Below are 25,238 nucleotides of genomic sequence, written 5' to 3'. Positions count from 1 at the left end.
ACGTTACAATTCGGAGGCCTCTACAGGCACCAGACTGCTAATATGTAGTCATGAAGAATAAAGATGTAGAATTTTAAGTTTGTTTCATTTAAGAAGCCTTGTATTTTCACACAAAAAATTCGGAGGCATTAATTTTCAGCATTCCCTCGTATATTTATGTTATATTAGAGAACGAGAGAGAGAGAGAGAGAGAGAGAGAGAGAGAGGGGGGGGGGGCATATGGCGATATCGGTATTGGGTATTGATTCGGTGAGAGCTCAGAGTGCCATCGCTTTACCTGTCGCTTATTTATTCTCGCTGAAGTAAAATGCGCGGTGCTGTTGCAGGTTGGTTTTAACACTCCCATTACCGATTCCATGGCATAATTATCTGCAGGTAGAAGTACAATAGGTCTTTGTACTGTTCTGCGTGCCCTTTGTCAATTCATTTGGCGTACTTCAACGTCGATTAAAGAACTGTGTTTTAAGTCGAATCTGCAGTGATAATTGACGGATTAGTTTCTCCACACCAATTTTTAGACTAACATTTGATTGATAGGAGATTTAATAAATGTAATTAATGTAGCTTACATAATTTTAAGGACAATATATAGCAATTCCATGTCGTGCTGTTGTTAACTATAAAAATTGTAGTGATGATAGCTTTATGCCTTTAGTATTTCTGATAAATGAAGAAAAACGCCAACAGTGGGCAGCTGAAGTTAACCCAGAAGACTGGAGTTGTAAAGGCGGTTTGCGGAAATCGAAAAATTATTCCTTTCTGCTGGAAGTACGTATTTTGTACTGTGATACGGCAATAAAATATCTAACCGATAACATTTCCCTGTATCTACCATTATTTCAAGTCTATTCAGTGTTGCAGTGTAGAATTTGAATGTTTCTGTCACAAAAGATAATAAAAACAGTCTATATAGGTTCTCTAGATATCGTGATCATTCATAGCGTTAGCACTTCTAGCAGTTGAAGTAAGGCAGCAGCTCGTTATATCGTCAAGTGGTACTTACATTGCGATTTTTGAAGCAGTTACTGCCTTTTCTTACTTTGTAAGTAACATTCTCTCTACTTACATGATTTCCATGAACAGTAATAACAAGTTCATTTCCTACTGGTAAATGGCTCTATGAGTATGATAGGTCGTAGATCCTGTCGCGATTGGTAACTCAGGCTACTGATATAAAAGTCTGGGGTTCAATTGTGCGTTGATGTAAAATTTTTCGTTTTTTTGTTTCTTTTGTTTTCCCCGCTGGCAGCAATTTATTAACGAGAAAAATGCCACGTTAAACTGGAAAAGTGAGTTCTGTCACAGGAAGAAGACAAGGGCATGTCAGAGACAACAGGACAATTCAGATGGCAGCAATATTCATTTATTACAGTGCCCCCTCCATCTACTGTACTACTCTCAAAACCTTACTTTTGCGTATAGAGTGCGGAATTATGACTGTTTAAATGACTCTGAGTACACTGTATTTAGTGTAATGTAGCCATCGTTATCCCTACGGTTCTCATACGTATGAAGCTGTAGTATATTCCTAGATTTTCCCCTTCATACTGGTTCTTGAAAACTTGTAAGTGGGCTTTCGATGCACAGTTGTAATGTATGTTCAGTCATCTGTAAATAATGGTATTTCAAAATTTCTGTGACGTTCTCTTTGGTGCAGGCCTTTCTGTACGTTTGATATCCCCTGTTAGTTCTATTTGGTATGTGGAATGGGACGCTGTTTTGTAGGCAGTTTCCTTTGCAGGCGCCTTCTTTATTAGTTATTGGAGCATGCTGCATTGCAGATCTAGAATTAGTTTCTTTTCGATGTGAGTCATCCATTTTTGCCGGCCGCTGTGGCCAAGCGGTTCTAGACGCTTCAGTATGGAACCGCACGACCGCTACGGTCGCAGGTTCGAATCCTGCCTCGGGCATGGATGTGTGTGATGCCTTTAGGTTAGTTAGCTTTAAGTAGTTGTAAGTTCTAGGTGACTGATGACGTCAGATGTTAAGTCCCATAGTGTTCAGAGCCATTTGAACCATCATCCATTTTTCGAAGGTTTCACTGTCTAATAGCAAACTGTCTGTCTCCATAGTAACTCCATGTTACTAGCAATGCTCTGGATCGTTTTTCTTTCTAATTTGCATCCCCAAACTTGACATAATTCAGTGCTTTAAGGCGTTGTCCTTCTCACGCACCGAAAAATCAAATGCATCACGAACCACAAACTATGCTCTAATGACAGCGAGAAGATTCTTTCATCTATTTAATACGCGACACACGTGTTTGAATATTTGCGAAATTCGTTCAACACTTCGCTACGAAAGCAATTTTGAATGTTATCGGTAAGAATAGCCTCGGTACCGTGCGCAAACTGCAGGGACAACTATCGGTTCACTCAGCAATGTAGCCAACTTGGGGGTTTTCCTTCTGAATTTAGGGGGAGTCAGCTGCCTTAAGGGGGAATTTAGGCGGATAAGTGATACAGGGAGAAATGTAGGGTTCAAAAATGGTTCAAATGGTTCTGAGCACTATGGGACTTAACTTCTGAGGTCATCAGTCCCCTAGAACGTAGAACTACTTAAACCTAACTAACCTAAGGACATCACACACATCCATGCCCGAGGCAGGATTCGAACCTGCGACCGTAGCGGTCTCACGGTTCCAGACTGTAGCGCCTAGAACCGCTCGGCCACTCCGGCCGGCCGAAATGTAGGGGGTAGTGTGGTTTGTGAGGAATTCTTAGGGGCTTCTTGAATATGAATATTGCATATCAGTTAAAATTTTTAACCCTTGCTAGCATTGAAATATTTCATTCTTGATTTTTCTTTGGCAGCCCTACTTTACGGTGAATTCCGTAACTTAAACTGTTCCTGAATTGGGAATTTCCCCGATTACGATTGGCTGTGGACCCAGACAGAGAGAGTATAGATCCGATGAGTTAGTAGCAGTCGATCAATAAAAGGAAAACGTACAGTGATGCTTGTGAACTGAAACGTTTAAAGTGTAAATGTGTATATTTTAAGTGAATATGCCATCCAGAGACAAAAGGAATTCCCAGAGATATACAAAGATGTAAGATGCTGATCCCTTGCTGAAAGGTGGCTTGTTTGTTCGATTTTACGTGTAATGACAATGTTTATTTAGCTTGTCCTGTAGCCTATGTGCTATGGTTTGCATCTCCATATGTCACAGTACTGCTTTTCTAGTGAACACTAACGCACAGAATATTAAAAATTAGCATTTTCCCTCAATAAACTATTGGAATGAATGCACAAAAATAGGGGAGTAGAGAGAGCATCAGCACACGTTGTTAGTGCGAGTTTCCTAAATCACGGGCAAGCATGCCTTCAGGGGCAAACCTATTGTTCTCTTTTGATTGACAAGACTTGTCGTATTGTTCTGCTAAGAGTATTATGACCAGCTAGGGGTAATACGTCCTTAACATATTGTTCGATTCAGCAGTTTTCCCTGTCACCCCACCACTCTTCCTTCTTCTCCTCCACCCCTCCCCCACAATTCACCCCAACCACGCTGGAAACCTCCACCGCTCAACCCTCCCCCAAGCCGATACAAGTACACTTTTGATATCAAATTAATTGTCTAATTAATTGTAGTGATCCCCCTCTGGGAAAACCCCACCCCTCCCCCACCTGTAAAATGGCGGGAGAAAGACTTAGTTGATTGGCCATTTGGCGGGAAATCGATTGCAGTGTATGGAATATTGGGTAAACAATTTAGACAATGTGTGGAATATTGTCTATTTAAACAATTTTTAGGGTACAAGACAGTGTATGGAATATAGTTTATTTAAAGAATTTTTGCAGGGAAATGGATGCCCTACAGTTCTGTGAAGTACCACACTAATCCCCGGAACGAAAGCACACATCCTGTCTGCGTACCCTGCCATGTCAAGTGGTCACGTCATGTTTCTGCATGCGTGAACCAACCTGTCCGATACCAGTGCACACGTGACTCCTTCCTTCCAAAGCAAATTCCTGAGTGGTAATCGATTCAGAAATACTGCTGAAATAAATAAATAATTAATTTCCGGTTACATGATCGTGATTAGGGGATATAAGGCGAATGCGGTATCTGTTTCTCACACAAAAATTGACGATATCACAAAACTAGTAGCAGGCTGCGTCGAAATACACTTTAACTAAATTTTGTACGCAAAAAGAGAGAGAGAGAGAGAGAGAGAGAGAGAGAGAGAGCAGTAGTTTGCTTTTCAGATGGCATAGGAAATAGCATGGAACGTTTACACAATTACATTTCTTCATTCCGCCATGGACTCTAAACTGCCCCAGCCTTCCTGGTTCGCTTTCTGTGTGGTAGACTTGCTACTGAACATGAGCTGCTTCAGGAGTTATTAAATCTGGTGTTAGGCAGTGTGCGGAATATCGTCAAACACATATATCTTAAAGATGTCACAAAACTCTGCAAATGTTGCTTCAGATGTGCTACAGAAAATATTAATTAAATCGTTAACATAGCTGTTTAAACAATTTGCTTCACACACACACACACACACACACACACACACGCACACGAAGTTCGAAACTGCTCGAAATAAAAAGATCGGCACTGCACTGTAGAATAGTATTATATTTTTGATGAGAAAATTCTTTAAATAATCCAGACCTATTATTATTTGGCATTACGACTGGAAGCAGTGATGTTTAAAGTGATAGTTGGAATTTCAGATTTCGACGTGAATTTATACCGTCACAGTTATGGAATTTCCAACCACAACAGGCCTGCTAAGCGTATTTTTTTTTTAAATACGCTGGTTGGAACTTAAAACGTGGCAACTATTTATTCACAACCGATACAAAAGAGTTACGTGTTTGCACATGTTACTGTCCTTCAAAGTAGTTACCAGCGTTGTGTAGAACCCGTTGCCAGCGATGTGGAAGGCGTAGTATACCGTTATCAGAGCCTGTTCTGTTGATGGTGCGAATGGAGCGGTCTACTGCCTGTCGAATCTCTAGAACAGTTCTGAAGCGAATGCCACGAAGTGGTGTGGAATTAGTTAGAACTACTGTGTACATGAGAGCCACATCTGTTTGCTTTATAGTGCACTGTGGCTGGCTGCAGGACTGGTCACGAGGAGTCGGTGACCGGAAGTAACGGATTAACTCAACTTGTGATGGGCAGTTAGCTATAAAAAATTTGCCGACCTTGAATGTTCCTGTCTGCAGAAGTGGTGGCTAGTGATGTGACCAGTGTGCTGGGTGAGTAGGGATAGCAGCAGAAGTGTATTGCGTGAGAGAAGATTCAAAATGATGGGTGTTTGCACTGGACATATTGATAATATTCGAATTTCTATCACTCCAATCATTCGCGAATTCCCTCATATCTGGGGGTGGTGTGCTCTGGCATACACGCGTGTCCATGACAGCGGCTGCGGCTGTAGTTCTCACTGTCCTCTTGAGCGCTGAAGCCGTTGGCATATGAGGGGACGGGCGCGCTGCCTGTGAACATCGGGACATGAACGCATGGGATGTATGAGTATTTCAGCCGTGACAACTACTGCCACGGACTGTATCATGGTTTAGGTGTGCTATGTTTAGTGCTTCTCAATACATCGCAGAGTTGTTTGTTGTTGTTACTAACCTGTCACATAATGGACTCTGGTGTGACTGCGAAAACCAGTCAACTTAGGAATTCTATAGTACTTAAAACAAAAGTAGACTTAATAGGCCTGTAGGCGTCAGAAATTCCTTAACTGTGACAGCATAAATTCACGTCGAAATCTGATATTCCAACTATCATTTTATACATCACCACTTCCAGTTGTGATGTCAAATAATAATAGGTTTGGATTATTTAATAAAATTTCTCATCAAAAACATAACACTATTCTCTATGTACGCAAACTACCGTGCGGGGATGATAGTTTTATTTCGACCAGTTTTAATTATGTGTGTGTGTGTGTGTGTGTGTGAGGCAAATTGTTTAAACCCCTATATTAACGGTTTAATTAATATTTCCTGTGCAATATCTTCTGAAGCAACATTTGCAGGGTTTGTGACATCAAGATATGCGTGAGTTTGACAATATTCTGCACATTCCCTAACACCAGATTTAATAACTCCTGAAGCAGTTCACGTTCAACGCAAGTGTAGCTCAAAGAAAGTGCGTCAGGAAGGCTGGGGCTGTTTAGAGTCCATGGCGGAATGAAGAAGTGCAATTGCGTAAATATTCCATGCTAGTTTCTATGCCATCTGCAAAGCAAACTACAGCTCTCTCTCTCTCTCTCTCTCTCTCTCTCTCTCTCTCTCTCTCTCTCTTTGTGTACAACATTTACATCCTATCTTTTATAATGTGTATTTCGAGTCAGCTTACTACTAGTTTTGTGACATCATCAATTTGTGTGTGTATGAAATAGCTACCACATCCGCTTTACATCCTCTAATCACGATCATGTGACCAGAAGTTAATTATTTATTGACTTCAGCACTATTTCTGAATCCCAGTCAGGAATTTGCTTTGGGAGGAAGGCGTCTTGTGTGCACTGATATCCAACAGGTTGGGTAATGCTTGTAGAACAAGGACTTGAGATGGTGGGAGACACAGACAGGACGTGGGCTCTTGTTCTGGGGATTAGCACGGTACTTCATGGAGCTGTGGGGCAGGCGACAACTGATAGTAGTGTGGCGAGCCCACTGGCACTTCCAAGTCCCTCCGGCACACCCAGACTTTGAGCGGCCTCCATAGGTGGCGAGACATGAGGAAGTTTTTCAGTTACGTTTAAGACCCTTGCGCAATCGGAATGAAAATTGGTGCAACTGTTTAAATATTCCATACTGCCTCTTTACCCTCAAAATCTTTAAATATACCCTGCTTTATATCCTACAAATTGCGTAAATGCACAATATTCCACAAATTGTCTAAATTGTATAAACAATATTCCATACACTGCAATCTATTTCGCGCCAAATGGCCAATCAGCTGAGTCAGTTTCCAGGTGAGGGACTGGTGGGGGACTGGTGGGGGCTTCCCAGAAAAGGGCAAGGTTAATTAATTGATCACTTTAATTAATTAGTCAATAATTTTATATCGACAGTATACTTGTATTGGCGAGGGGGAGGGGAGAGGGTTGGAGCGTTCTAGAGGGGTTGGGGAGGTGGTGGGGAGGGGAGGAGGAGGGGGAGGTGTGACATGGAGAACCACATAAGTATACAATAGGTTAAGGACCTGTCAGTCAAAAGAGAACAATATGTTAGCTCCTGAATGTATGCTTGCCCCAATGTAGGCAACCCACACTTACAAATGGTGCTGATGCCCTCTGTACCCCTCTACTCACAAATACATACTTTGGCATACAGAGTTGTAATTGGAAAGTTTCATCAGTAGAAATAAGTACTAATTACCGCTCTCTATGCGTTTAATGCATGTTATAAAGTGATTTCTTTTAAGTAGTAACTGATTTCCCCCTCCCTCCTCATTGCTTTCAAGACTGGTTGGTCCCTGACTTTTATAGTGAAGAATGGAGAGCATTTTTGCAAAAATTGACATTCTTTTCCTAAAGCTTATAAAAAGGATCTGCTAGGATCTGCTAGATCATGTGTAAAGCATGAGAAAAAACGGAAAATGGAAAAATAGTAAACTCATGCCGAAAAATGAATCCTATTCAATAACCATGTTAAAAGGGCAGCATTAGAAGTTTCTGTTGGTGTTGCATAACATTCCGCCATTAACAGTGTAAATCACCAAGAAGAACTGCTGACAATGTTAGGGTCTTCAGTTTCTTTGTAGGGTCTAAAAATACAAAATGTGCCATGATCATTAAAATGTAACTGATGCTAATCTGCAAGAGGATTTAATTCTAGAAACACATCCACGACAATTTGCAAACTTCGCTGAGTGGCGTTCTGATTATCAGAACGCAGGAAACTTCCATATCAGAGACTGAAATTCCGGCAGATTTCAGTGTGAGGTGCATCCATTCGCTGGTCAGGCCAAACCAACTTGACTCACAGGCACGATGGTGCATGGTGTAATTGTCAAATGTCAGACGACAGACTCAGAACGAATAAGTTCACCACTGTGACACATGATATGTCTGAGATGACATGCAGTTCCACTGTCAGTACAGTTGGAAACTGCCACTGGCTCTTAGTCCACCACATTTTGCAGACCACATGTTGAACAAACCAATCAAACTATCCTCTAACATTTTTCTTTGAGTGGGGTTCGCCTTTAGCAAAACACAATTTTGTAACAGCAGCGCGGTTCCGGACTGAAGCGCCTAGAACCGCTCGGCCACAAAGTGATGTTTATCTTTTCGGGCGTGTTCGAAAGAACAGACACCACTCATGTGGATATATATGCGCCCTTTATATATGCGCCCGAACAAACAGAGGAAAAAGGGCTATGGGACGTTACTTTCGTAGCGTGCTGGGAATGGGAATTTGGATTGAGGGGAGAGGCGTGCTAGGGTATTCCGTGCAGGTGAAGGTAACCAGTGTACGAAGGTGGCGTAGTTAGTTAATGCATCTGCCTAGTAAGAAAGCGATCTGGGTACGAATCCCGGCCTGGTACGTATTTTCATTTGTCGCCAATGAATTCTTTCATTGCCCAAATGTAGCAAAGATCGGAATTTCTCCTTTCTCAACGAAACAATATTGTTTCATGGCTCACATTACGTAACTCGGAACTGGATCGCTGTCGGTGTTAAAAAGAAGAAGCAAGGGGAAGCATTTGCAGACAAATATAAATCCTTAATTATAGATATTATATAAAAGATTGTTAATAAGGATTGCTTAAATTAAAAATCATACATTTATTAACAATATTTTGTAAAATATCGATAATTAAGAAGTTGTCTTTGCAATGGAACTTTCTATATAATTAAAAACAGGACGTGAATTTTCATAAAAATGATTAAGTATGTGTTAATTATTATATCTTTGATGAATTTTATATTTAAACGACGTAGGTATTCGAATTAAACGATAAAATAGAAAAAAACACAGCAACATTCGAACGCGCGATCTACTGATGCCCTATTTACCATTCTTCGATGCTTCTGAGTGAGCCACGCTGCCTGCTGAACGAGTAACCTTCGTTGTTTGCATGTTATGCTTATTTATTAGGTACTGTAACAATCATTCCTTTTAATTTTGTCTTTATGATCTGCAGAATTGAAGAATCAAAAATTATGTTTGTTTCTCATTAGCCCAATCGACTGTTGTGCTAACGCAAACGCGTATTTATTTCTCATTAGCCCAATCAGCTATTGTGCTAACGCAAAAACGTGCAAGAAACTGATTAAACTACCAGTTGCAGACAAGAAATCAATAAACGGAGAGAACCGCGGACATGCGCATTACTGGTGCGCATGCCTCCCCAGCTCCTGCGCTTGCGCACAAATCAAATCAATATACGGATGTTAACAGTACTTATTCACGCCCGCGAAATACTGTAGCTGCTACTTTTCAAAGGCTGTGAAATGAAAACAGATTTTGTTTGCGTAAGTATAATAATAATGAGCGTATGGCATTGGTGGCCGGAAGACACCTCGCGGGGCGTTTTTTTTTTTTTTATTCTCATTTTGTTCGTTGCGTCTGCTCGGGGCGGACATCGTAAGACATCCGTTTAAGTTCGTTGGTGATACATTGACTCAGTTTTTTTTATTACAGAGGGCAGCTAACCCTCTGACCGAACACGCTAAGCTACCGTGCGGGCTAAAATGTTCAAGTGTGTGTGAAATCTTATGGGACTTTACTGCGAAGGTCATCAGTCCCTAAGCTTACACACTACTTAACCTAAATTATCCTAAGGACAAACACACACACCCCCATACCCGAGGGAGGACTCGAACCTCCGCCGGGATTAGCCGCACAGTCCATGACTGCAGTGCCTTAGACCGCTGGTTCGGCCGCCGCTCCACAAGTTCTTTAACGCCACTACGAAGACTTGCGAGTGAATGAGATTGAAATGATGATGAAAGACACACAACACCCAGTCATCTCAAGGCAGAGAAAATCCCTGACCCCATCGGGAATCGAACCCGGGGCCCCTTACGCGGGAAGCGAGAACACTACCGCAAGACCACGAGCCGCGGCCTGCCTAAGGATGATTTGTACTAACTCAGCCGGTACGTTATTTTCTACTTGCTGTATTTACCTCCCACACAAATAAACTGGCTGAATAAGTGCTCAAGGTCACGCAAAAACGTACAATAAACTGATTCTTTCAACTACCAGTTGCAGACAAAAAATCAATAAACGGAGAGAACCGCGGACATGCGCATTACTGGTGCGCATGCCTCCCCAGCTCCTGCGCTTGCGCACAAATCAAATTAATATATGAATGTTAACAGTACTTCTTCACGCCCGCGAAATACTGTAGCTGCTACTTTTCAAAGGCTGTAAAATGAAAACAGCTGTTGTGTGCGTAAGTATGATTTGTACGAACTCAGCCGGTACGTTATTTTCTATTCGCTATATTTACGTTCCACACAAATAAACTGGCTGAATAATTGCTCATTGTCGCGCAAAAACGTGCAAGAAAGTGATTCTTTCAACTACCAGTTGCAGACAAAAAATCAATAAACGGAGAGAACCGCGGACATGCGCATTACTGGTGCGTATGCCTTCCCAGCTCCTGCGCTTGCGCACAAATCAAATCAATATATGAATGTTAACAGTACTACTTCACGCCGGACATGCGCATTACTGGTGCGCATGCCTCCCCAGCTCCTGCGCTTGCGCACAAATCAAATCAATATATGAATGTTAATATTACATCTTCACGCCCGCGAAATACTGTAGCTGCTACTTTTCAAAGGCTGTAAAATGAAAACAGATTTTGTGTGCGTGTGATTTGTACAAACTCAGCCAGTACGTTATTTTCTACTCGCTACATTTACCTTCCACATGGCATTGGTGGCCGGAAGACACCTCGCGGGGCGTTTTTTTTTTTTTATTCTCATTTTGTTCGTTGCGTCTGCTCGGGGCGGACATCGTAAGACATCCGTTTAAGTTCGTTGGTGCTACATTGACTCAGTTTTTTTTATTACAGAGGGCAGCTAACCCTCTGACCGAACACGCTAAGCTACCGTGCGGGCTAAAATGTTCAAGTGTGTGTGAAATCTTATGGGACTTTACTGCGAAGGTCATCAGTCCCTAAGCTTACACACTACTTAACCTAAATTATCCTAAGGACAAACACACACACCCCCATACCCGAGGGAGGACTCGAACCTCCGCCGGGATTAGCCGCACAGTCCATGACTGCAGTGCCTTAGACCGCTGGTTCGGCCGCCGCTCCACAAGTTCTTTAACGCCACTACGAAGACTTGCGAGTGAATGAGATTGAAATGATGATGAAAGACACACAACACCCAGTCATCTCAAGGCAGAGAAAATCCCTGACCCCATCGGGAATCGAACCCGGGGCCCCTTACGCGGGAAGCGAGAACGCTACCGCAAGACCACGAGCCGCGGCCTGCCTAAGGATGATTTGTACTAACTCAGCCGGTACGTTATTTTCTACTTGCTATATTTACCTCCCACACAAATAAACTGGCTGAATAAGTGCTCAAGGTCACGCAAAAACGTACAATAAACTGATTCTTTCAACTACCAGTTGCAGACAAAAAATCAATAAACGGAGAGAACCGCGGACATGCGCATTACTGGTGCGCATGCCTCCCCAGCTCCTGCGCTTGCGCACAAATCAAATTAATATATGAATGTTAACAGTACTTCTTCACGCCCGCGAAATACTGTAGCTGCTACTTTTCAAAGGCTGTAAAATGAAAACAGCTGTTGTGTGCGTAAGTATGATTTGTACGAACTCAGCCGGTACGTTATTTTCTACTCGCTATATTTACGTTCCACACAAATAAACTGGCTGAATAATGCTCATTGTCGCGCAAAAACGTGCAAGAAAGTGATTCTTTCAACTACCAGTTGCAGACAAAAAATCAATAAACGGAGAGAACCGCGGACATGCGCATTACTGGTGCGTATGCCTTCCCAGCTCCTGCGCTTGCGCACAAATCAAATCAATATATGAATGTTAACAGTACTACTTCACGCCGGACATGCGCATTACTGGTGCGCATGCCTCCCCAGCTCCTGCGCTTGCGCACAAATCAAATCAATATATGAATGTTAATATTACTTCTTCACGCCCGCGAAATACTGTAGCTGCTACTTTTCAAAGGCTGTAAAATGAAAACAGATTTTGTGTGCATGTGATTTGTACAAACTCAGCCAGTACGTTATTTTCTACTCGCTACATTTACCTTCCACACAAATAAACTGGCTCAATAATTGCTCAAAATCTAGACTCAAATGGTTTTTAATTAAGGGATATTGTCATACTTTTTCAGTGAAATGAAATGAAAACATCGCTAAAATTTGGCAATGTTTCTTTCTTTTTCACGTATACTTAAGTAAAAGTACTGTGATGCTCAACTTTGTATCCCCAACGATACACCAGCCTCGTTAGTTACGTGTTAAATGCATCTGGAACCACTTAATCCACAACAATATATTAATCAATTTTAAATGATGAAAATAAGGAATAGTCTATTGACTACATAGTTAAATGAATACGTATAATGTGGTTGCAGTCGTTAGTGGTAAACGGAGAGGCTTGCCCATGTCAGCATCAAACGAATTATCAGACTGAAGACCACAACAACAACATGTATAATGTGTTGTATACCACTGCTTTAGTTCAACTAACGGAACTACTACATATTCGTTTCACTCAGAAGGATGAATGGATAGCTCAATCACTAAAACACAGTAAAGAGTGATTTTAGTGGAAAGAACTAGTATACGTATAGTGTTCAACTGACAGAAAAATTACAGACTAGTTTCATCTCAAAAGAACGAATGAACAATATAATTCAGTCAATATGTAAAACTACAACGGATAGGGTCGACGGTTTTCATTCGTTTGCCCACACAGAATGGCTTTACGCGAAAGAAATGAATAATAATAATAATAATAATCAAGCCGATATGTAAACCTACAACCGACTGACTCGGTTGTTTTCATTCAGTTCCTGCCTCAAACTGGTTTCACTCAAGAGAATGAATGGATAGTCCACCCGACTGAATCGACTGTTTTCAGTAGGTTACTCCCATAGACTGGTTCCAGTAAAAAGAGTGAATGAATGATTCAATCGATATGTAAAACTGCAACCGAAAGAGTCGGTGGTTTTCCAGCGACCGACTGACTCCATTGTTTTCCTTCGGTTGATCTCATGACTGAGTGTTGACAACAAAACTATTGCGGACACACATTAGTGTAAAAAAAATGTCCCTTGCAAGCGCCCCACGTCCCTTTCGACTGGTATTTGGGAGAACGTTGGTCCAAATTGGATACGTGTGAACTGCGTCCAGTGAAATTTGTGCTCATATAGAAATCTGCGCAATTTGCTCCCAGTATTTCTGGAAAGAATACAGGAAAACGAATCGCAACGTGGAATGTGCGAACACTACTGAGGCGCGGCAGTTAGAGAACCTCAAGCTGGAAATGACAAGAATGTGAACTAACATAGTAGGAGTAAGCGAGATGAGATGGCCAGATGATGTCTTCTGCAGTGGCGACTGCAGAGTTATATACAGGAGCTGATAGAGGAACGACCGGAAGAAGGGCATGGAGGGGGGGGGGGGTAGGAGTGGCCCTTTGCAAGGAGCTCGGACGTAGAGTACATGGTTACCAACAAATAGACGGAAGAATCCTACTTGTACAGTTGCACACAAAACCGAACAAGACAGTGATAATCCAAGTGTAATGCCGACATCAACGTATGAAGAAGAAGGAAGTGGAAAGAGTGTACAGTGAGATGAAAGGCGCTATAAATATGATTAAAGGACAGCACAGTCTTGTAATGGGGGGGGGGGGGGAATGCATCAGTGGCAGAAGGAAGAGATGGCTCTATAGTGGTCCCTTTTGGGCTTGGAGAAATAAATGAACAGGGGGATGGATTAGTAAAATTCTGTACAGGACATCAGCTAGTAATATGTAACACGTGGTTCCAACACCATCCACGAGAAGGTAGAGATATCAGCTGGACTACATTCTAGTTAGACAAAGGTTCCAGACTCAAATGAGTTACTGAAGAAGACATTGATAGGAAGCGTAACATAGTGATAGAAGAATGTGATCCGAAATGAAAAAAAAAAAAAAAACTGAAGGACAGGACTTGTGAGAAATGGGATATGAAGAGACCAAATAATGATATGGTTAGGTCGACATACAAGGAACAAACAAACATAGTTACCCTTATAAACACCACGAGAAATGTTGCAGAAAGATGGGAGTCCTTGAAAAGCAATATCCTAAGAGCAGCAAATGAAGTAGTTTGGAGACAGAAGGCAAAGCATAAAAGATATTGCATTATGGAAAGTATAATTACAAAAATAACTTTAAGACGTAGGCTGAAACAAGATAACATTGAGGAAGGACAAACGCAATATGGAGCACTGAAGTATGAAATCAACCGAGACTCTAAAAACACTAAACAACTATTCTTGGAGGACCAATGCAAAGAGGTGAATGAAATGAGCAAGGTAGGAAAGCCGGAATGTGCTTGTAACAGTTCTTTGGAAACAAACGAATAAAATGCAATGAGGACAAAATAAAGATGGAGTAGTATTTTACGAGCAGAAAGACATAGCAGAAAGGTGGAAACAATAACTTGAAACACTGTATGCAAGAAATAATGAAGATCTGGACCTAGAGATCGCTGGGGAAGTTGGTACGAAAGAAGAGGGAGACTATCCTTAAACGATGAGCTCGACCTTGCAGTCGGGCAGCTAAAACCTGGAAAAGCCGCTGGAGTTGATGATACACTGAAGTAACAAAAATCATGGGATAACGATGTGCATATATCGCGCGCACAAAGTAAAAGGCTAGTACAGTGGCGGAGCTGTCATTTGTACTAAGGTGATGCATTTGGAAAGGTTTACGACCTGGTTATGGCCGCTTGACGGAAATTAACAGACTCTGAACTCGGAATGGTAGTTGGTGCTAGACGCATAGGACATTTCATTTTGGAAATCGGTAGGGAATTCACTATTCTGAGATTCGCAGTGTCAAGAGTGTGCCGAGAATACAAAATTTCAGGCATTACCTCTTTTTTTATCCTTTAGAGAAAATCCCTTTGATACAAAAAACAGATAGACATGGACGTTAAAAACAGTTGGTATACATAAGTATGTGATGGAGGCGTTCGGTGGAAGGCACATGATACAAAAGCAAGGTTGACAGAGCACACAAACGAAGGCAGTCAGTTGTCCACGGAACGAAGGAGCACACCAAAGAGAACGCTGACGCACAGTAACGACGAAAAACACTGTTGCACAAAAAACTGGCGACGACCTTCGGCGCTGAGAACACTGAACACAAGGGGGGCCTGCCACTGGGGAGCGGGGGGGGGGGGGACAGGCAAGGGGGCAAGGAGGGGGGGGGGGAAGAAGCCAATAGGAGAAAGCGATGGTGAGGGGAGGGGAGAGGGTAGGGTTAGGTGTGGAAGCCCGAGGAGGGGGAGGCATTACCTCTCAGCGCAGGCAGCGCAGTGGCCGACGTCCTTCACTTAACGACTGAGAGCAGCGACGTTTGCGTAAAGTTGTGAGTGCTAACAGACAAGCAGCAATGCGTGAAATAGCTGCAAAAATCAATGTAGGATGTGTTCGTTAGGACAATGCGCCAAATCTGGAGTTAATGGGCTATGACAGCAGACAACCGACGTGAGTGCCTTTGGTAACAGAACATCGCCTGCAGCGCCCCTCCTGTGCTAGTGACCTTATCAACTGAACCCCAGACAACCGGTATATCTTCCCCATGCCGGATGAGTCCCGATTTAAGTGACAAGAGCTCACGATAGGGTTCGAGAGTGGTGCAGACCCTGCGAAGCCATGGACTGAAGTTGTCAACAATGCGCTATGCAAGCTGGTGGTTTCTCCATAATGGTCTTGGCTGTGTTTATATGGAATGGCCTGGGTCCCCTGGTCCAACTGAACCGATCATTGACCGGAAATGTTTATGTTCGGCTACTTGGAGGCCAATTGCAACTATTCATAGACTGCATGTTATGGATGACAATGCGCCAAGTCACTGGGCCACAACTGTTTGCGATTGGTTTGAAGAACATTCTGGACAATTCGAGACAATGATCTGGCCATCCAGATCGCCCGACATGAATCCCATCGATCATTTATGGGACATAATCGAGAGGTCAGTCGTGCACAAAATCCTGCAGCAGCAACACTTTCACAACGATGGACGGCTGTAGAGGCAGAGTGGTTCAATATTTCTGCAGGGGATTTCCAATGACTTGTTGAGTCCATGCCACGTCGAGCTGCTGCACTACACCAGGCAAAAGAAGGTCGAACACGATTAGGAGGTGCCCCACGAGTTTTGACACTTCAGTTTATGTCAGCAGAACTGCTGGAGAACAGCTTCACTGTGCCATCTCATACAAGCTATGTACGAAACCGGGGAACTCCCAACAGACTAAAAATGTATCACAGTGTTAATACCAAAGAACGCATCTGCAGACAGATCTGAACAATATAGGACCCACAGTTTGGTAGCACACGCCTTGAAGATCTTGACCACTGTCATTCTAAGGCGGATCAAAGTCAGGATAGACGCAATGGTCACGGACGACCAGTTTATCTTTAGAAGAGGTGTAGGCACACGAGAAGCAATACTCGATTAATTCTTGAGAAAAGACTCAAGACAGAAAATCATTTGACTGGATAGACTGGCGACAAGTTTTAAGATGCTGAGAGAGAGTGGCATAAAGTGTAAGGACAGAAGAGTAGTGCAGACTGCAGAAGCTGTATAGAGAAGAGGTGGCTATGATAAGGTGTGAAGAACATCAACAAGAAGCGACTATTAAGCAGCGTGTATGAAAGGAATGTTCATTGCCTTGTTCAATGGATAAATTCAGAAGGCAATAGATGAAGCTAAGAAGAAACTAGGAGCTACAGGAAGTATTAAAATTCATGGTAAGAAAACACACATGCTGAGATTTGGTAATGATATCGCTGTGTTGAGTGAAGTTGCAGAAGAATTAGAAGCGATACTGGCCCAGATGGGAGCCGCTCTTAACTCTTCCTATAATATGAAAATTAATAAGTGTAAAACAAAAATATTAGTTGTGAGTAGACCGAAAACCACTGTCCAATGTTCCTCTAACAATGAGCGACTGGAGATCGTAAAATCCTTTACCTACCTAGGGAGTAAAATTACTTCTGACGGAAGATCCAGGAAGGATATTGCAAGCCGAATGCACCAGGCAAAAGTTGCTTTTAAAAAGAGAAGAAATCTTTTCAGATCTTGCAGCATAGGCAAATGACTCTGAAAAGACCTCATAAAGACGTTTATTCGGGATGTGCTGCTGTACGGAAGTGAAACATAAACACTCCGAGAAGCACAAAGATATAAAATAACAGTCTTTGAGATGTGTTGCTACCGCAGAATGCTCAGTATTTCCTGGGTAGACAAGATTCAGACGAAGAGGTGCTCCACAGAGTAGAGGAAGAGAAGCCTTGTCTCCTGCAGCTCATCAGTGTCGGTTAGACCGTTAGTGAGAGCAGTACTGCTATTTCCTGCTACTAATAAGCCGAGTACACCGTTCGCTTGTTACGTATTTTTACGAGCTTCAAACAGGAGTGACTGCAGTAATGGATAGGAACTGTGATTGGTGTGTACAGATGCGAGCTGAGTTGGCGACCCTTCGCTCACAGCTTCAGGCTGCTTTGGCTTCCATCACACAGCTTGAGGCCGCTGCCAAGGGGCGTCACTGTGGGGGATCGAACACAGGGATGCGAGGGACGTCTAGCACGTCCCACGTGTCCTCCGATCGGTCCACGGCTGTGGTCGCCCCAGGTACTGCCTGCACTGAGATTGACCCCTCACACGTGGTCGAGTGGGAGATCATTCCAAAGTCTGACAGGCAGCGAAAAACTTTCCGAGGGACCCATCGTAGGACCTCCCCAGTTCGTTTGACGATCAGGTTTCGGGCGTCATCTGTGGCTGACGATGTCTCTGAGCCAGATGCAGTCGTCCACCCTGTTCCAGAGGAAGCTTCTCGGCCCGCAAGGGCTGGGCATTCACGGAGGGTGGGTTAGCTGGTTTACATTTACATTTACATTTACATTTATACTCCGCAAGCCACCCAACGGTGTGTGGCGGAGGGCACTTTACGTGCCACTGTCATTACCTCCCATTCCTGTTCCAGTCGCGTATGGTTCGCGGGAAGAACGACTGTCTGAAAGCCTCTGTGCGCGCTCTAATCTCTCTAATTTTACATTCGTGATCTCCTCGGGAGGTATAAGTAGGGGGAAGCAATATATTCGATACCTCATCCAGAAACGCACCCTCTCGAAACCTGGCGAGCAAGCTACACCGCGATGCAGAGCGCCTCTCTTGCAGAGTCCGCCACTTGAGTTTGTTAAACATCTCCGTAACGCTATCACGGTTACCAAATAACCCTGTGACGAAACGCGCCGCTCTTCTTCGAATCTTCTCTATCTCCTCCGTCAACCCGATCTGGTACGGATCCCACACTGATGAGCAATACTCAAGTATAGGTCGAACGAGTGTTTTGTAAGCCACCTCCTTTGTTGATGGACTACATTTTCTAAGGACTCTCCCAATGAATCTCAACCTGGTACCCGCCTTACCAACAATTAATTTTATATGATCATTCCACTTCAAATCGTTCCGCACGCATACTCCCAGATATTTTACAGAAGTAACTGCTACCAGTGTTTGTTCCGCTATCATATAATCATACAATAAAGGATCCTTCTTTCTATGTATTCGCAATACATTACATTTGTCTATGTTAAGGGTCAGTTGCCACTCCCTGCACCAAGTGCCTATCCGCTGCAGATCTTCCTGCATTTCGCTACAATTTTCTAATGCTGCAACTTCTCTGTATACTACAGCATCATCCGCGAAAAGCCGCATGGAACTTCCGACACTATCTACTAGGTCATTTATATATATTGTGAAAAGCAATGGTCCCATAACACTCCCCTGTGGCACACCAGAGGTTACTTTAACGTCTGTAGACGTCTCTCCGTTGATAACAACATGCTGCGTTCTGTTTGCTAAAAACTCTTCAATCCAGCCACACAGCTGGTCTGATATTCCGTAGGCTCTTACTTTGTTTATCAGGCGACAGTGCGGAACTGTATCGAACGCCTTCCGGAAGTCAAGAAAAATAGCATCTACCTGGGAGCCTGTATCTAATATTTTCTGGGTCTCATGAACAAATAAAGCGAGTTGGGTCTCACACGATCGCTGTTTCCGGAATCCATGTTGATTCCTACATAGTAGATTCTGAGTTTCCAAAAACGACATGATATTCGAGCAAAAAACATGTTCTAAAATTCTACAACAGATCGACGTCAGAGATATAGGTCTACAGTTTTGCGCATCTGCTCGACGACCCTTCTTGAAGACTGGGACTACCTGTGCTCTTTTCCAATCATTTGGAACCTTCCGTTCCTCTAGAGACTTGCGGTACACGGCTGTTAGAAGGGGGGCAAGTTCTTTCGCGTACTCTGTGTAGAATCGAATTGGTATCCCGTCAGGTCCAGTGGACTTTCCTCTGTTGAGTGATTCCAGTTGCTTTTCTATTCCTTGGACATTTATTTCGATGTCAGCCATTTTTTCGTTGTTGAGAGTTCCAACGTTAGGTGCGTTATGGGGCCCCTAAGGAACATGGCTGCCAAGGAGGGGAAGGCAGCCAGTGTGCACTCCGTGTGCATTCCCGGGGGAGTCATTCTGGATGTGGAAAGGGTGCTTCCGGATGCCATGAAGAGTACAGGGTGCAGCCAACTGCAGGTGGTGGCTCATGTCGGTACCAATGACGTGTGTCCCTTTGGTTCGGAGCAGATTCTGTCTGGTTTCGGGCGGCTAGCGGAAATGGTAAAGACTGCCACTCTTGCTTCCGAGATTAGGGCGGAGCTCACCATCTGCAGCTTCGTCGATAGGACCGACTGTGGTCCTTTAGTGCAGAGCCGAGTGGAGGGTCTGAATCAGAGGCTCAGGCGGTTCTGTGACCGTGTAGGCTGCAGATTTCTTGACTTGCGCCATCAGGTGATGGGTTTCCGGGTTTCGCTTAATAGGTCAGGAGTCCATTACACACAGGAGGCGGCTAAACGCATAGCGGGGGCTGTGTGGAAGGGACCGGGCGTTTTCTCAGGTTAGAGGGTCTCAGGGAACCACAGAAGGGACGTCCGTCTAAAAGTGGGCAGGTAAAACACAGTAAGGTAGTTGTAGAAACGATTGGTATTGTACTTGTAAATTGTCGTAGCTGTGTTGGGAAAGAACCAGAGCTCCAAGCCCTAATAGAAAGCACTGAAGCTTGAACAGTTGTAGGTACAGAGAGCTGGCTAAAGCCGGAAATAAGTTCGGCCGAAATATTTTCAAAAGATCTAACAGTGTTCAGAAAGGATATATTAAATACAGTTGGTAGTGGAGTATTTATTGCTGTCAGAAGTAGTTTGTCTTGTAGCGAAATTGAAGTAGATACACTCCTCGAAATTGAAATAAGAACACCGTGAATTCATTGTCCCAGGAAGGGGAAACTTTATTGACACATTCCTGGGGTCAGATACATCACATGATCACACTGACAGAACCACAGGCACATAGACACAGGCAACAGAGCATGCACAATGTCGGCACTAGTACAGTGTATATCCACCTTTCGCAGCAATGCAGGCTGCTATTCTCCCATGGAGACGATCGTAGAGATGCTGGATGTAGTCCTGTGGAACGGCTTGCCATGCCATTTCCACCTGGCGCCTCAGTTGGACCAGCGTTCGTGCTGGACGTGCAGACCGCGTGAGACGACGCTTCATCCAGTCCCAAACATGCTCAATGGGGGACAGATCCGGAGATCTTGCTGGCCAGGGTAGTTGACTTACACCTTCTAGAGCACGTTGGGTGGCACGGGATACATGCGGACGTGCATTGTCCTGTTGGAACAGCAGGTTCCCTTGCCGGTCTAGGAATGGTAGAACGATGGGTTCGATGACGGTTTGGATGTACCGTGCGCTATTCAGTGTCCCCTCGACGATCACCAGTGGTGTACGGCCAGTGTAGGAGATCGCTCCCCACACCATGAAGCCGGGTGTTGGCCCTGTGTGCCTCGGTCGTATGCAGTCCTGATTGTGGCGGAAGACGGCCTAATGGTGTGCGGGACCGTAGCCCAGCTTCATGGAGACGGTTGCGAATGGTCCTCGCCGATACCCCAGGAGCAACAGTGTCCCTAATTTGCTGGGAAGTGGCGGTGCGGTCCCCTACGGCACTGCGTAGGATCCTACGGTCTTGGCGTGCATCCGTGCGTCGCTGCGGTCCGGTCCCAGGTCGACGGGCACGTGCACCTTCCGCCGACCACTGGCGACAGCATCGATGTACTGTGGAGACCTCACGCCCCACGTGTTGAGCAATTCGGCGGTACGTCCACCCGGCCTCCCGCATGCCCACTATACGCCCTCGCTCAAAGTCCGTCAACTGCACATACGGTTCACGTCCACGCTGTCGCGGCATGCTACCAGTGTTAAAGACAGCGATGGAGCTCCGTATGCCACGGCAAACTGGCTGACACTGACGGCGGCGGTGCACAAATGCTGCGCAGCTAGCGCCATTCGACGGCCAACACCGCGGTTCCTGGTGTGTCCGCTGTGCCGTGCGTGTGATCATTGCTTGTACAGCCCTCTCGCAGTGTCCGGAGCAAGTATGGTGGGTCTGACACACCGGTGTCAATGTGTTCTTTTTTCCATTTCCAAGAGTGTAGTTCGTGTGAAATAGTATGGGTAGAGATTACACCTGACAATCGGACTAAACTATTAATTGGATCGTTTTACTGACCCCCTACTCAGAAGATATAGTTGCTGAACAGTTCAAAGAAAACTTGAGTCTCATTTCCAATAAGTACCCCGCTCATACAATTATAGTCGATGGTGACTTTAAATCTACCCCCGATATGCTGGAAAAATTATACGTTTAAATCCGGAGGCAGGCATAAAACGTCATCCGAAATATTAGTGAATGCTTCCTCAGAAAATTATTTTGAACAATTAGTTTATGAGCCCACTCGAAGCGTAAATGGTTGCGAAAGCATACTTGACCTTTTAGCAACAGATAATCCTGGACAAATAGTGAGTATTGTGACGAATACAGGGATTAGCGACCACAAGGCAGTTGCTGCTAGGCTGAATACTGTAACACCTACAAACATCAAAAAGAAACGCAAAGTATATCTATTCGAAAAAGCTGATAAAAATTCTCTTAACGCCTTTTTAAGAGACAGTCTTCACTCCTTCTGATCTGATCATGTAAGTGTAGAAAAGTTGTGGAATGTTTTCAAAGAGATAGTATCAACAGCAATTGAGAGAGATATATACCACATCAATTAATAGGCGATGGTACTGATCCCCCATGGTACACAAAACGGGTCAGATCACTGCTGCAGAAGCAACGAAAAAAGCATGCCAAATTTAAAATCTCACAAAATCCCCAAAATTGGCAAAGTTTTACAGAAGTTCGAAAAATGGCGCGTACTTCAATGCGAGATGCTTTTAATAATTTCCACAACGAAATTCTGTCTCGAAATCTGGCAGAAAACCCAAAGAGATTCTGGTCATACATAAAGCACACCAGTGGCAAGTGGCAGTCAATACCTTCACTGCGCGATAACAACGGTGAAGTCACTAATGGCAGTGCCACTAAAGCAGAGTTATTAAACACAGTTTTCGGAAACTCCTTTACCAAAGAAGACGAAGTAAATGTTCCTGAATTCCAATCAAGAACAACTGCCAAGATGAGAAATATAGAAGTAGATATTCTCGGAGTAGCGAAGCAGTTATCATCATTTAATAAAGGCAAAGCCTCCGGTCCAGATTGTATACCAGTCACGTTCCTCTAAGAGTATGCTGATAAAATAGCTCATATTTAGCAATTATATACAACCACTCGCTCACAGAAAGATCCGTACCGGCCGGAGTGGCCGAGCGGTTCTAGGCGCTCCAGTCTGGAACCGTGCGACCGCTATGGTCGTAGGTTCGAATCCTGCCTCGGGCATGGATGTGTGTGATGTCCTTAGGTTAGTTAAGTTTAAGTAGTTCTAAGTTTTAAGGGACTGATGACCTCAGAAGTTAAGTCCCATAGTCCTCAGAGCCAAAGATCCGTACCTAAAGACTGGAAAATTGCTCAAGTCACACCAATACCCAAAAAGGGAAGTAGGAGTAATCCGCTGAATTACAGGCATATATCACTAACGTCGATTTGCAGTAGGGTTTTGGAATATATACTGTATGCGAACATTATGAAGCACCTCGAAGAGAACGATTTATTGACACATAGTCAGCACGGTTTCAGAAAATATCGTTCTTGTGAAACACAACTAGCTCTTTATACTCATGAAGTAATAAGTGCTATCGACAGGGGATGTCAAATTGATTCCATATTTTTAGATTTTCAGAAGGCTTTCGACATCGTTCCTCACAAGCGTCTTCCAACCAAACTGCATGCCTACGGAGTATCACCTCAGTTGTGCGACTGGATTCGTGATTTCCTGTCAGAAACGTCACACTTCGTAGTAATAGACGGAAAGTCATCGAGTAAATCAGAAGTAATATCCGGCGTTCCCCAAGGAAGTGTTATAGGCCCTCTATTGTTCCTGATCTATATTAACGACATAGGAGACAATCTGAGTAGCCGTTTTAGATTGTTTGCAGATGATGCTGTCATTTACCGTCTTGTAAAGTCATCAGATGATCAAAACGACTTGCAGAATGATTTAGATAAGATATCTGAATGGTGCGAAAAGTGGCAATTGACCCTGAATAAGGAAAAGTGTGAAGTTATTCACATGAGTACTAAAAAAAACATCAGCTAAATTTCGATTACGCGATAGGTCACACAAATATGAAGGCTGTAAATTCAACTAAATACTTAGGGATTACAATTAGAAATAACCTAAATTGGAACGATCACATAGACAATATTGTGGGTAGAGCAAACCAAAGACTGCGATTCACTGGCAGAACACTTAGAAGGTGCGACAGGTCAACTAAAGAGACTGCTTACATCACGCTTGTCCGCCCTATTCTGGAATATTGATGTGCGGTGTGGGATCCGCACCAGGTGGGATTGACGGATGACATCGAAAAAGTACATAGAAGGGCAGCTTGTTTTGTATTATCGCGAAGTAGGGCAGATAGTGTACAGACATGATACGTGAATTGGAGTGGCAATCATTAAAACATAGGCGTTTTTCGTTGCGACGGGATCTTCTCATGAAATTTCAATCACCAGTTTTCTCCTCTGATAGCGAAAACATTCTGTTGGCACCCACCTACATAGGGAAAAATGATCATAACGATAAAATAGGAGAAATCAGTACTCGCACATAAAAAATTTAAGTGCTCGTTTTTCTCGCGTGGCGTTCGAGAGTGGAACGGTAGAGAGACAGCTTGAAGGTGGCTCATTGAACCCTCTGACAGGCATTTTATTGTGAATATTAGAGTAACCACGTAAATGTAGATGTAGATCAGACACAGGAGTGAAACACAGATCGGCAATTTGCTGAGACATGATGGTATCATCAAAAGTCTCATTGAAAGAACAGTAGAAGGAAAGATGGCAAGAGGCAGACTGAGACTAGAATACATCAACCATATCACGGAGGTTACCTGATGCTCCGCTTATACTGCTTTCAAGAGGAAGGCTGACCACAGGAATGCATCACGAGCTACTGCTAACCATCCTGACGGCTGAAGACCAAAGATGATAATTTCTGGAAACTGCCTGTTAACTAAGCCATAGCCTACCCGCACGTCGAGAGTCCTCGCCCACCTCTTGAAGCAGGGTCTACCTGTACTTCTGAGATCCTCGTCCACTCCAGTGGATGGGATCTTGGGCCTTAAAACAATCACTCTGCTGGAATTGGCTGGTGCCAGCAGTGAGGTGCTGTGCCATAGGGAAGGACTGAAAAAATGGTTCAAATGGGCCTGAGCACTATGGGACTTAACATCTGAGATCATCAGTCCCTGAGACTTAGAACTACTTAAACCTAACTAACCTAAGGACATCACACACATCCATGCCGGAGGCAGGATTCGAACCTGCGACCATAGCGGTCACACGGTTCCAGACTGGAGCGCCTTGAACCGGTCGGCTACATCGGCTGGCGGAAGGACTGAAATGTGACTTTCCGATATTAGTGATTTCTGTGAATCCTAATTTTCAT

The sequence above is a fragment of the Schistocerca cancellata genome, chromosome 4 (genome assembly GCF_023864275.1).
Source record: "Schistocerca cancellata isolate TAMUIC-IGC-003103 chromosome 4, iqSchCanc2.1, whole genome shotgun sequence".
NCBI classification, from domain to species: domain Eukaryota; kingdom Metazoa; phylum Arthropoda; class Insecta; order Orthoptera; family Acrididae; genus Schistocerca; species Schistocerca cancellata.
This window is presented reverse-complemented; position numbering follows the sequence as displayed.